A 12,774-nucleotide genomic window follows, 5' to 3' on the forward strand; every position below is an offset into this window, starting at 1 on the left:
TCTCGTGGCAGCCTGTTCCACTCATTGATCACTCTAACTGTCAAAAAGTTTTTTCTAATATCTAATCTGTGTCTCCTCCCATTCAGTTTCATCCCATTGCTTCTAGTCTTTCCTTGTGCAAATGAGAATAAAGTTGATCCTTCTACAATGTGACAGCCCTTTAGATATTTGTAGACAGCTATTAAGTCTCCTCTCAGTCTTCTCTTTTGCAAACTAACAATCCCAAATCCTGCAACCTTTCATCATAAGACAGGGTTTGCAGACCGGTCACCATTCTGGTCGCTCTTTTCTGAACTTGCTCCAGTTTGTTGATGTCTTTTTTAAAATGTGGTGCCCAAAACTGGACACAATATTCCAGATGAGGTCTGACCAAAGAGGAGTAGAGGGAAATAATGACTTCACGTGATCTAGACTGTATGCTTCTGTTAATACATCCTAGAATTGCATTTGCCTTTTTTGCTGCTGCATCACACTGTTGACTCATATTCAGTCTGTGATCTATTAGTATACCCAAGTCTTTTTCACATGTGCTGTCACTTAGCCCTATTCCTCCCATTCTATATATGCTTTTTTCATTTTTATTGCCCAGATGTAGTACTTTGCATTTCTCCCTGTTAAAAACCATTCTGTTAGTTGCTGCCCACTTCTCCAGTTTATTTAAATCTTTTTGAATCCTCTCTCTCTCTTCTCTAGTATTAGCTATCCCTCCTAGCTTTGTGTCATCAGCAAATTTAATCAGTTTACCCTCAATTCCTTCATCTAAATCGTTGATAAAGATGTTGAACAATACAGGGCCCAGGACAGAGCCCTGTGGTACCGCACTTGAGACATTCTTCCAACTGGATGTGCAGCCATTTACGACCACTCTTTGGGTCCGATCACTAAGCCAGTTATGAATCCACCTAACAGTTGCCTTGTCCATTCCATACCTAGTCATTTTTTCAGTAAGGATTGTATGAGAGACTTTGTCAAATGCTTTGCTGAAGTCAAGATATACTATATCTACAGCATTTCCTTGATCCACCCAATCAGTGATTCCATCATAGAATGAAATTAAGTTAGTCTGACATGACTTATTAGTTACAAATCCATGCTGACTCTGTTTAATCACTTCATTCTTATCCAGGTACTTACATACATGTTGTTTAATAATTTGTTCAAAGATCTTTCCTGGTATAGAAGTCAGACTCACCGGCCTATAGTTGCCTGGGTCCACCTTCTTCCCCTTTTTGAAGATAGGAACAACATTTGCTCTTCTCCAGTCTTCTGGGACTTCTCCTGTTCTCCAAGAATTTTCAAAGATTATGGAGAGGGGTTCAAAAATTTATTCTGCTATCTCCTTCAGTACTCTGGGGTGTAATTCATCTGGACCTGGAGACTTGAATTCATTTAGGTTAGCTAAGCGTTTCCTCACTATCTTTCTGTTTATAGATATCCTGGATTCTTCTATTCCCTTAATAGGACAGTGAATAACAGTTGATGTTACATTTCCTTTCTGAGAGAAAACAGATGCAAAATAGGAATTTAAAAGTTCATCCTTCTCAACATCCTGTCTTACCATTTCATCATTTTCATCCTGTAAAAATCCTATAGCATCTTTGACTTTTCTTTTACTTTTGACATATCCCCAAAATCCTTTATTATTGCTTTTGACATCTCTTGCAAGCCTCAATTCATTTTCAGCTTTAGATAATCTGATTTGTGCCCTGCAGGTTCTGCAGACAGCATTATATTCTTCTTTAGATATGCCTCCCTCTTTCCATTTTATAAACATTTTTTTCTTCCTTTTTAGCATGTGCTTAAGTTCTGTGTTCATCCATCCTGGTTTCCTTAAATGCTTCCTATTCTAACCTCTTTTCGGAATTGTTAACAACTGTGCTTTGAGAATTTCATTTTTCAAGATTTCCCATCCTTCCTGGACATTTTTGTCTTTAAGGATATCCAGCCATTGGATCCCTCCAATTATCTTTCTGAATCCCTTAAAATCTGCCTTTCTGAAATCTAACCTTGACGTCTGAGTCTTCACAGGTCTTCCGCCTCTAGTTATCCAAAATTCTAAAATAGCATGGTCGCTACCTCCTTGGGTTCCAGCCTCTTTTACCTCCTCAACCATTTCCTCCCTGTTTATAAGGATTAGATCCAAGGTAGCAGTTCCCCTTGTTTTCTCCCCTACCTTTTGGAAGATAAAGTTGTCAGCAAGAGAGGATAAGAATTTCCTTGACCTGTTAGTTTTGCCTGAGAGAGATTCCCAACAAATGTCTGGATAGTTGAAATCTCCCATGACAACTATGTCATATTTTTTGGAGAACTTGGCCATTTGATGCATAAAGAGTTCATCCATATCTTCAGCTTGCACAGGCGGCCTGTAGTAAATGCCTACAATGGTGTCCTTTCCATTGTTCTGTCCTTGTATTCTTACCCAAACAGTTTCCACAGAACTCCCAGTCTCTGAAGCTTCAATCTCTGTGCAGATATACGCATTTCTAACATACAATGCGACACCCCCTCCTCGTTTATCAAGTCTGTTTCTTGCAAATAAGTTGTATCCTTCTAGTCTTGTATTCCAATCATGTGTATTGTCCCACCAAGTTTCAGTGATTCCAATGACATCATATTTCGTTTCCTGTGTTAGTAGTTCCAGTTCTCCTTGTTTGTTGCCCATGCTTTGTGCATTAGTATAGAAACATTTTAGTTTGTGATTGGTTTCTCTTTCTCCAATATTTTTATTAATTAGATTCTTTCGTCTTTGTTCTTCCTTTCCACTTCTAATAGCAGAGTTCTCAATAGCATTTGTCAGGTGTATGGCTTTTTCTGGTCTTTTGCTTCCCTTCCCATGTTGTTCTAGTTTAAAGCTCTCCTTACAAGTGTAGCAAGGCGACTTCCAAATACATGCTTTCCAGTCTTCGTAAGGTGCACCCCATCTCTAGCAAGTAGTCCATCGTATAAGTAGTTCACTCCGTGATCCAGAAATCCAAATCGTTGCTGACGGCACCATCGACGTAGCCAGTTGTTCACCTGCAGAATCTTATTCCACCTCCTTGTTCCATGGCCATCCACTGGGAGGATGGAAGAGAAGACCACCTGCGCTCCCAGTTCTTTCACTTTCTTGCCTAAGTCTTCAAAGTCTCTGCAGATGGTTTCCAGGTCGTTTCTTGCGGTGTCATTTGTCCCCACATGTAGTAGCAGGAATGGGTAGTCATCTGTAGGTCTGAAGAGTCCTGATATCCTGTCAGACACATCTTTAATTTTTGCACCTGGAAGACAGCACATTTCTCTTGAAGTTATATCCGGTCTGCAGATAGCGGCCTCTGTTCCTCTCAACAGGGAATCCCCCATGACCACCACTCTCCGTTTCTTCTTCACAACATTTTTCTTTCTCCATCCAGGAGGACTCTGAAGGCGTACAAGGTTGCTGTTTGTTGGCAAAGTCTTATCCTGATGTATTTCTTCATCGTTTTCCTGCGTGAGAGCCTGGTACTGGTTTCTGAGCAGTATGGGTGCTGACTGCCTCCTGATCCTCCTGCTTCTCTGGATCACATGTCTCCATTCCTCTGTTTCTTCAGGTGCACTTCGAATTTCTTCTCTTTCTGTAACATGAAGAAATAATTCTGCTCTGTCCAAGAACTCTTCACCTTCCTTAATGATCTTCAACGTAGCTAACCTCTCTTCGAGATTTTGCAACTTTTCCTCCAACAGGGACACAAGCTTGCATTTGTGGCATGTGAAGTTTGGCTTTTCCACTGGTAAATCTGTGAACATGTAGCAAGAAATGCAGCTCACCAAATGGCTCCTAGCCTCTTCGATCTTGAGATTTCTTAAAAACGATGAAAGATGAGCCAAAATTCTTTTTCCGATTTCCTCTTTTCAGCTGCAACGGCCAAAACCCAGTGATCGTTGAGCTCGCGGAGACTCTTCACTTATCCCAGAAGGCACTGGGAATATGCAAATGATCTCCTCAAGACTCTTCCCCTGGTTTTCCGATTTCCTCTTTTCAGCTGCAACGGCCAAAACCAGTGATCGTTGAGCTCGCGGAGACTCTTCACTTATCCCAGAAGGCACTGGGAATATGCAAATGATCTCCTCAAGACTCTTCCCCTGGTTTTCCGATTTCCTCTTTTCAGCTGCAGCGGCCAAAACCAGTGATCGTTGAGCTCGCGGAGACTCTTCACTTATCCCAGAAGGCACTGGGAATATGCAAATGATCTCCTCAAGACTCTTCCCCTGTTTTTCCGATTTCCTCTTTTCAGCTGCAATGGCCAAAACCCAGTGATCGTTAAGCTCGCGGAGACTCTTCACTTATCCCAGAAGGCACTGGGAATATGCAAATGATCTCCTCAAGACTCTTCCCCTGGTTTTCCGATTTCCTCTTTTCAGCTGCAACGGCCAAAACCCAGTGATCGTTGAGCTCGCGGAGACTCTTCACTTATCCCAGAAGGCACTGGGAATATGCAAATGATCTCCTCAAGACTCTTCCCCTGGTTTTCCGATTTCCTCTTTTCAGCTGCAACGGCCAAAACCCAGTGATCGTTGAGCTCGCGGAGACTCTTCACTTATCCCAGAAGGCACTGGGAATATGCAAATGATCTCCTCAAGACTCTTCCCCTCACAACCACAGTGTCCACACCTGGGCAGGAGAAGATTCCACTTGCCCTGAAGAGAATCGAGGATGAAACCCAAAATTACAGAAAAAGGGTGACAACAAAGTGGCAGAACTAGCTCTATTGTTCAGCGCAAATTGGGCCAAGGGCAAAAATGAGACCCAATCATCCTCATAAGCACATATAAAACATCTTAAATAAGACTCCAAAGTCTGGTTTGTTCTCTCAGTCTGCCCATTGGTCTGGGAATGAAACGCAGAGGAGGAGGATAACTGAATTCCCAGATTGGAACAAAAGGCTTTCCAGAATCAGGAAACAAACTGGACTCCTCTGTCCGACACAATGCTCTCAGGAATCCCATGTAACTGAACCACCTGTTGTAAAAACAAGGGCACCAACTCAGTGGAAGATGGCAACTTTGGGAGTGGTAAAAGATGGACCATCTTCAAAAATCTATCATAAATCACCCAGATAACAGTCGTTCTCTGAGAGACAGGAAGATCAGAAATAAAATCCATTGAGATATGGGTCCATGGCCTCTTGGGCACCAGCAGGGGAATCAGCAACCCACTAGAATGAGAACAGGGTTTAGACCGAGAACAATTCCCACAGGACTGCACAAAATTCCTGACATCACGAGATAAGGCAGGCCACCAAAAAGACCGACTCACCAAATCTCTGGTACCAAAAATACCTGGATGACCAGCCAATGCGGAGCAATGAACTTCAGACATCACTCTCTTTCTCCACTGGTCAGGAACATACAATTTTCCCATAGGGCAACACTCAGGTTTATCCTCCTGAAATTCCTCCAGGGCGGGTCTCAAATCGGGCGAAATGGCAGAATGAACTACCCCCTCACCTAGGATGGTAGTGGGCTCAGTCACATTAAGAGAATCAGCAAAGAAACTCCTAGAAAGGGCGTCTGCCTTAACATTCTTAGTGCCTGGAAGAAAAGAGACAAGGCCCATTTAGCCTGTCTAGGATTCAAGCATTTGGCCGACTCCAGATAAATCAAATTCTTGTGATCGGTGAGGACCACAACTTGATGTCTAGCTCCCTCCAACCAATGTCTCCACTCCTCAAATGCCCATTTCATGGCCAACAATTTCCGATTCCCCACGTCATAGTTGCGGAGAACTTTCGAGAAAAGAAGGCACAGGGATTCATCTTCGAAGTCACAGGGTCTTTTTGGGACAAAACAGCTCCTGCACCAATCTCAGAAGCATCTACCTCCACCTGAAATGGAAGTGAGACGTCAGGTTGCCGTAAAACTGGAGCTGAAGTAAATCTCCGCTTAAGCTCCTGAAATGCTGAGACAGCCTCAGGAGACCAATTCAGCACACCAGCGCCCTTCTTGGTCAGATCAGTCAGTGGTTTGACAATACCAGAAAAATTACCTATAAATTTACGATAGAAATCAGCAAAACCCAAAAACTTCTGGAGAGCCTTCAAAGAAGTAGGCTGAACCCAATCATAAATGGCCTGTACCTTGGCCGGGTCCATTTCAATAGTCGACGGAGACAAGATAAATCCCAAAAATGAAATCCTCTGTACACCAAAGAGGCATTTCGATCCCTTAACAAGCAGGGAATTCTCCCTCAAAATCCGGAACACAGTCCGGACATGTTCCACATGAGAATCCCAATCACTAGAAAAGATCAAAATATCATCCAGATAGATGATCAAAAACTTATCCACAAAGTCTCAGAAAATATCATTCATAAAGGACTGGAAGACAGAAGGGGCATTAGTGAGCCCAAAAGGCATCACCAGGTACTCAAAATGTCCCTCCGGAGTATTAAACGCCGTCTTCCATTCATCCCCGTGCTTGATGCGAATAAGGTTATACGCCCCATGAGGTCAAGCTTAGTAAACCAGCAGGCACTCTTAACTCTGGAGAATAAATCATACTTCAGAGGTAACGGATACTTATACTTAACCGTCATCTTGTTAAGGGAATGATAATCAATACACGGTCTTAATGAACCATCTTTCTTGGCCACAAAAAAAACCCCAGCACCTAAAGGTGACGAGGATGGTCTAATTTGACCCTTCTCCAACGACTCCTTAATAAAGGATCGCATTGCATCATTTTCGGGTACAGATAAGTTGAAAAGCCAACCCTTGGGAAATTTACACCCAGGCATCAAGTCAATTGCATAGTCATAACTCCTATGATGAGGCAAAGATGCAGACTTACTCTCACTAAATACATCAGAAAAATTGGCCAGATAATCAGGAATATCATGAGACTGAGGAGAGGTGGAGAAAACAGGAGTGTCACCAAGAGCACACCAACAGCCCCAACTCACCACAGACCCAGATTTCCAATCCAAAACTGGATTATGAATTTGCAACCACGGAAAACCCAGGACAATAGTATCATGCAAATTATGCAGCACCAAAAATTTACAATTTTCTTGGTGGTCTGGGGCAACTCGCATTATCACCTGGGTCCAAAACTGAGGTTTATTCTCCGCCAAAGGAGAAGCATCAATACCCCTCAAAGGAATAGCCATCCGCAGAGGCGTCATGGAAAAACCACAACGTTTAGCAAAGTCCAAATCCATCAGGTTTAAAGCTGCTCCTGAATCCACAAAAGCCTTAGTGGAAAACATGGATAAGGAGCAGATCAGAGTAATTGCCAAAAGTACCTTAGGTTGTACACTGCCCACAGCAAATGTGTGTGCAAAACGTTTCTCTCATTTAGGGCAGACAGAAATAGTATGAGAGGTGTCTCCACAGAAAAAACACAGCTTATTACGCCTTCAAAACTCCTGACGTTGCGCCCTAGACAAAACCCCATCACATTGCATAGGTTCAGACGTTTGTTCAAAAGGTGGCAGCGCCTCCCGTGTAGTTTTACGTTCACGTAAACGCTGATCAACTTGAATGGCTAATGACATAGAATCATCCAGACCAGGGGGAACAGGAAATCCCACCATAACATCTTTTACGGTCTCTTATAAACCCTTCCGAAAGAGAGCAGCCAAAGCACTATCATTCCATGTAGTAAGGACCGCCCAGTTTTGGAATTTTTGACAGTATAACTCTGCAGAATCCTGACCCTGGTTTAATGCCAACAGGGTTCTCTCAGCTTGATCAACAGCATTAGGTTCATCATACAGCAACACCAAGGCTTGAAAAAATGCATCCACATTAGTCAGAATAGGATTTTCAGGTGTCAGAGAAAAAGCCCAATCCTGGGGATCGCTGCACAGCAAGGAGATGACAATTTTAACCTGCTGTGCAGAGCTCCCCGATGAGTTAGGTTTCAAGGCAAGAAATAATTTACAATTATTCTTAAAAATCAAAAATTTAGACCTATCCCCAGAAAGCACATCAGAGTAGGGATCTTAGGTTCAGCAGCATGTGACTGAATGAGATAGGTGGAAATTCCCTGCACTTCAGCAGCGAGCTGCTCCACACGATCAGACAATTGCTTAATCTCCATTAGGAAAAAAAAATCCTCCTATGGCCCCAGAGAAAAAGAGGAAAAAATACATAAAAAAAAAAAATTCTGACACTTTTTTTTTTTTTAAACAATTTTTTCCTGCTTTTGAGTACCCTAGAATCTGCAGTATGGCTGGTGATTCTGTTATGAATGGGTCACCGAGGAGGAAAACTAAACAAGTTAAGTCACAGAAAACCAGAGAGGTTGGTAACTATGCAGATTGCAGACCCCTGATCCTAACCACACAACTAGCAGCAGCCGTGGAGTGTTCCTGCGATGACTCTAGATGCCTTGTCACAGCCAGAGGACTAAATAAGCCTAAAGCAAGAAAAGGGGAAAACTAACTGCCCCAGAGCAGACCCCAAAGGAATAGACAGCCCCCACACATGTATTGACGGTGAAACAAGATGAAAACACAAACACAGGCAGGAAAATAGGCTAAGCAAACGATGGGGCCCAAACTAACTAGAAAGGATAGGAAAGACACTGTCTGCAATCTGCTAAAAAACCCTACAAAAATAATGTCCAACACTTCTGATAACAAAAATAACCCTGAAGTCACTAGACTTCTCCCACTATATCAGCACTCTGAAATATTCTGAGACTGAGCAAAAAGAGGCCAATCTAATAAGGGACAAAAAGCAAATTGGCAAATACAGATAAATAAGAGTGGAAATTCAGCACAGCCCCAGCCGGGGCTGGCTGACCACACAAATAACTGAATAGACCAACAAAATCAAGTGTGAACATTAGCAGAAACACTTAGCTTGAGATGACTGGAACAGAGCTGAAAACCAAGACCTGAAAAGCCAGAAGGAATCACCAGCACCAGAATAGGGTGTCGGCTGTCTTAAATCCAGTCTGAGATTCCAGAGATCCAATGGTTATCCTCATCATCAGGTGGCAGATCTCTACTAATTATATCAACCTCAATACCTCCTGTTACCACCAGAGGGAGCCCGGAAGGAGATCTCACAACTGGTAAACCAGAAAATGAGTTCACAACAGGTCGGGTTTCGTTTCATGAAACCCGACTTCAGCGAAAGTCGGCGACTTTTGAATATGACCGACCCGTTTCTCTCAGCTCTAGTTGACACTTCAGAATACAGTCAGATGCTTATCATAGTACAGCGTGAAAATCCAACTATTTAAAACAGGTTTGCCTGTCCCAGCGATCACATCTGAGTGCGCAAAAAATTCTGCCATTTTTGTGGTACTGTAAAAATTTTTTGGAGTGTCTTATTCAATTTCTTGACAACATTTTGCTGACCAAAAAAATATTTAGCTGCCAAAAAAACAATTAGCTACAGGGCAGATATTTTCCACGTGGTTTTTCCCATCACACGGATTGCATATCATTGTGTTTAAAATTGTGCCGTTTCAGGCGTCCATAGAATTGTTATTGTTGTGTCTAAGCCTACTTATTGACACAATTTTACTGACCACAAAATAATACAGGCTAGATATTTGAAAGTATGGTACCTTGGTCACATGCGTCATCTATCTGTGGGCTACAAATTGTAGCACTTCAGACCTACATTAAACTGTATTTGCTGTGTGCTACCTTAGTTAGTGACCATGTTTTGCTGTAAGAAAATAAAAATACAGGCCACATATCTTACAGTGTGGTATCTCCGTCACACGCCTCATCTATCTCTGGGCTACAAATTGTTGGGGTTTTTTTCCTGTTTTTTCCTGTTTCTTAGCCTAGTTATTGACACCAGTATGCTGAAAAAAAAATTATTACCTACAGGCCAGATGTTTTAAACTGTGGTTTTTCCGCACAAGGATCACATATACGTTTGCTCCAAATTAAGTCATTTTTAGTTCTATAGACTATTTTGGGGTGAAAAATAAAAAAAATACAGGCCATATATTGAACACTGTGGTATATCCGTCAGGCGCCTGATCTATCTGTGGGCTGCAAATTATTGCATTTCAGGCCTCCATTCCACTGTATTTGCTGAGTCTTACCTTAGTTATTGACACCAGTTTGATAACAAAAACTAAATTTTTACCTACATTCCAGATATTTAAAAGTGTGTTTTTCCCGCACACGGATCACATACAAGTTCTCTCCAAATTCAGCTATTTGTTGTGAACGTGGGAAATATTGTAGTCCATTTAAAATGGGCAAGGCATGTGGCAAGGGACTGGTAAGTGGACGTGATGGTGATGGTGCATGCAGAGGCCGAGGCCGAGAGCAAGCTGAAATTGTGCCACAGCAAACACCCATATCTTTCTTGCCCGACCTTCTTGTCCGAATTACTAGGGACCGCAGAACACCACTATTGAACCCAGAGTAGTGACAAATGTTTGTTGTTTGGATAGTGAATAATGCTTCCAGTCACTTGCCACCACCACCACCACCCTATCTTCCACACGGTCAAGTCTGAGTAGCCGTGAGTCTGGACCGCATATTCTCACCCTGATGTCTTCCTCCCACCATGACGAGTGCCCAGAGACAACTGATCCTACACTTGGACACTCCGAAGTGGTGTTCACTTTTCTATTTATAGTTCTGGTCCACTTGAAGAGGGGTGCGATAAGATCACATGTAGCGATCCCAATATTTGAGTAGTCATGGTCACACGAAGGTGATGGTGGGAACGTGTCAGAAGAGGTGGACGATGATGAGACACAATTGCCAGAAAGTCAGGAGGAGGACCAGAGTGTGGAAGTGGAAGACGAGGAGGTGGTGCATGATATAGTAACTGACCCAAACTGGCAGGAGGACAGGCAGAGTGAGGACAGCAGCACGCAGGGGGAGGGACACATAGCACCCCAACAGGCTGGAAGAAGCAGTGTGGTGGCCACAGACTGAAGACGGGCAACCATTCCTCGTAACACCAACATGATGTAAGTTGGCAGTACAAGTGTTAGGTCTTCCTGAGTCTGGTTGTTTTTTAAAGATTCTGCCGATAACCCCATACAGGCCATTTACACCACCTGCCATGCCAGCAGGGGTAGCAAAACTACCAGCCTGACCACCACGAGCATGATCAGGCACATGGCAGCAAAGAACTCGATTTAGTGGACTGAACCCCAGGATCCAGGAACACTGTCTGTGGGTAATACCACTGCTTCTTTAACTCTTGTGCATGGAAGCCAATCTGCTGTCCATGATGCCTGTGAAGATGCCTCCTGCTTTGCATCTGTCGATGCACACACTCAACTACCACCATCATCAAGTACATCCACGTCCTTGTCCCAGCGCAGTGTTCAGTTGAACATACCAAAGTCCTTGGAACGCCAGTGTAAATATGGAGCCATAGCCCCACAGGCCACGGTACTAAATTCACACATTTCTCATCTGCTTGCGCTCAAAATGTTGCCTTTTAGGCTCGTGGATACAGAATCTTTCCGCAACTTGATGGCGGCAGCCATCCCAAGGTATTCGGTCTCCAGCCACCACTATTTCTCCCGGTCTGCTGTCCCGGCATTACACAAGCATGTGTACCTCATCATTACCAGTGCCCTCAACAATGCTGCTACTGGGGAAGTCCACCTAACCATGGACATGTGGACAAGTGCTTGTGGGCAGAGACAGTACATCTCACTAATGGCACACTGTGTTAATATAGTGGAAGCTGAGACCCAGTCGGATAGTGGGCCCTACATCAATCGGGGTTGCCCCCACAGTCACCAGCTCCTGCACCTCTTCCTCCTCTTCAGCCTCCATCTCCAAAATTACCACATCAGTCATAAGCTGGAAGCACTTCAGCACTGCCTCAAGCTGTGTTGAAACTAATATGCTTAGGTGACAAACTGCACAATGCTGAAGAGTTGTGGACAGCTCGGAAAAAGCAGACAGATCTGTGGCTGACATCGCTGAACCTACAGCCAGGCATGGTTGTGTGTGACAATGGCCGGAACCTGTTGGCGGCTGTGAGGCGAGGTGAACTCACACGCGTACCATGCCTGGCCCATGTGCTTAACCTCATTACTCAACGGTTTCTCAAAAGCTACCAGAAACTGCTGGATCTTCTGTGAAAGTAAGCTCCCTGTGTGCCCTTTTTAAAAAGTCAGCTACAGCTTCTGCCGCCCTTGACGTGCTTCAGCTGCATTTGCAGCTTCCAGCTCACCGACTTGTGTGTGATGTCCCCATACATTGGAACTTCACACTGCATATGTTGCAAAGTATTTGTGACCAGAAGAGGGCAGTTATTGACTACCAGCATCAACAAGGCCGCCGTTACTCAGTTCAGATTCCACACATAAGACCTCAGGAGTGGACATAGATGTCAGACATATGTACCATCCTAAAAAACTTACAGGCGTCCACCAAATTGGTGAGCGACGATGACACCATAATTAGCATCACCATTAGTGTTGAGCGATACCATTCGATACCCAAAAATATCGTATCGGATGGTATCGCCCGATACGAAAAAAATATCGGGTATCGCCGATTCCGATACCGGAAGTCCCATTCAAGTCAATGGGACTTCCGGTATCGGAATTAAAAAAAGGCCTTTATTTCCTTGTTGGCTAATTCTACATAATTAAAAACAAATAAGAATCATGTAGAATGTATTGTGGGAGGTGGAGGAGACATTAAAAGCATAGTGGTTTATTCAAATCACATGGCATAGCATTAATTCCAATTTTTTTTTTCAAGACGTTCGAGTTAAAAAGATATTGACTATGTTAACTTTTTTATATTTAGTCAGATATGTATGTTTCACAACTTCCATGCTCTTCACCTTCTTTTGTACT

Source organism: Dendrobates tinctorius, unplaced genomic scaffold, assembly GCF_039654945.1.
Source record: "Dendrobates tinctorius isolate UK_male_01 unplaced genomic scaffold, ASM3965494v1 ptg000040l, whole genome shotgun sequence".
Classification (NCBI taxonomy): Eukaryota; Metazoa; Chordata; class Amphibia; order Anura; family Dendrobatidae; genus Dendrobates; species Dendrobates tinctorius.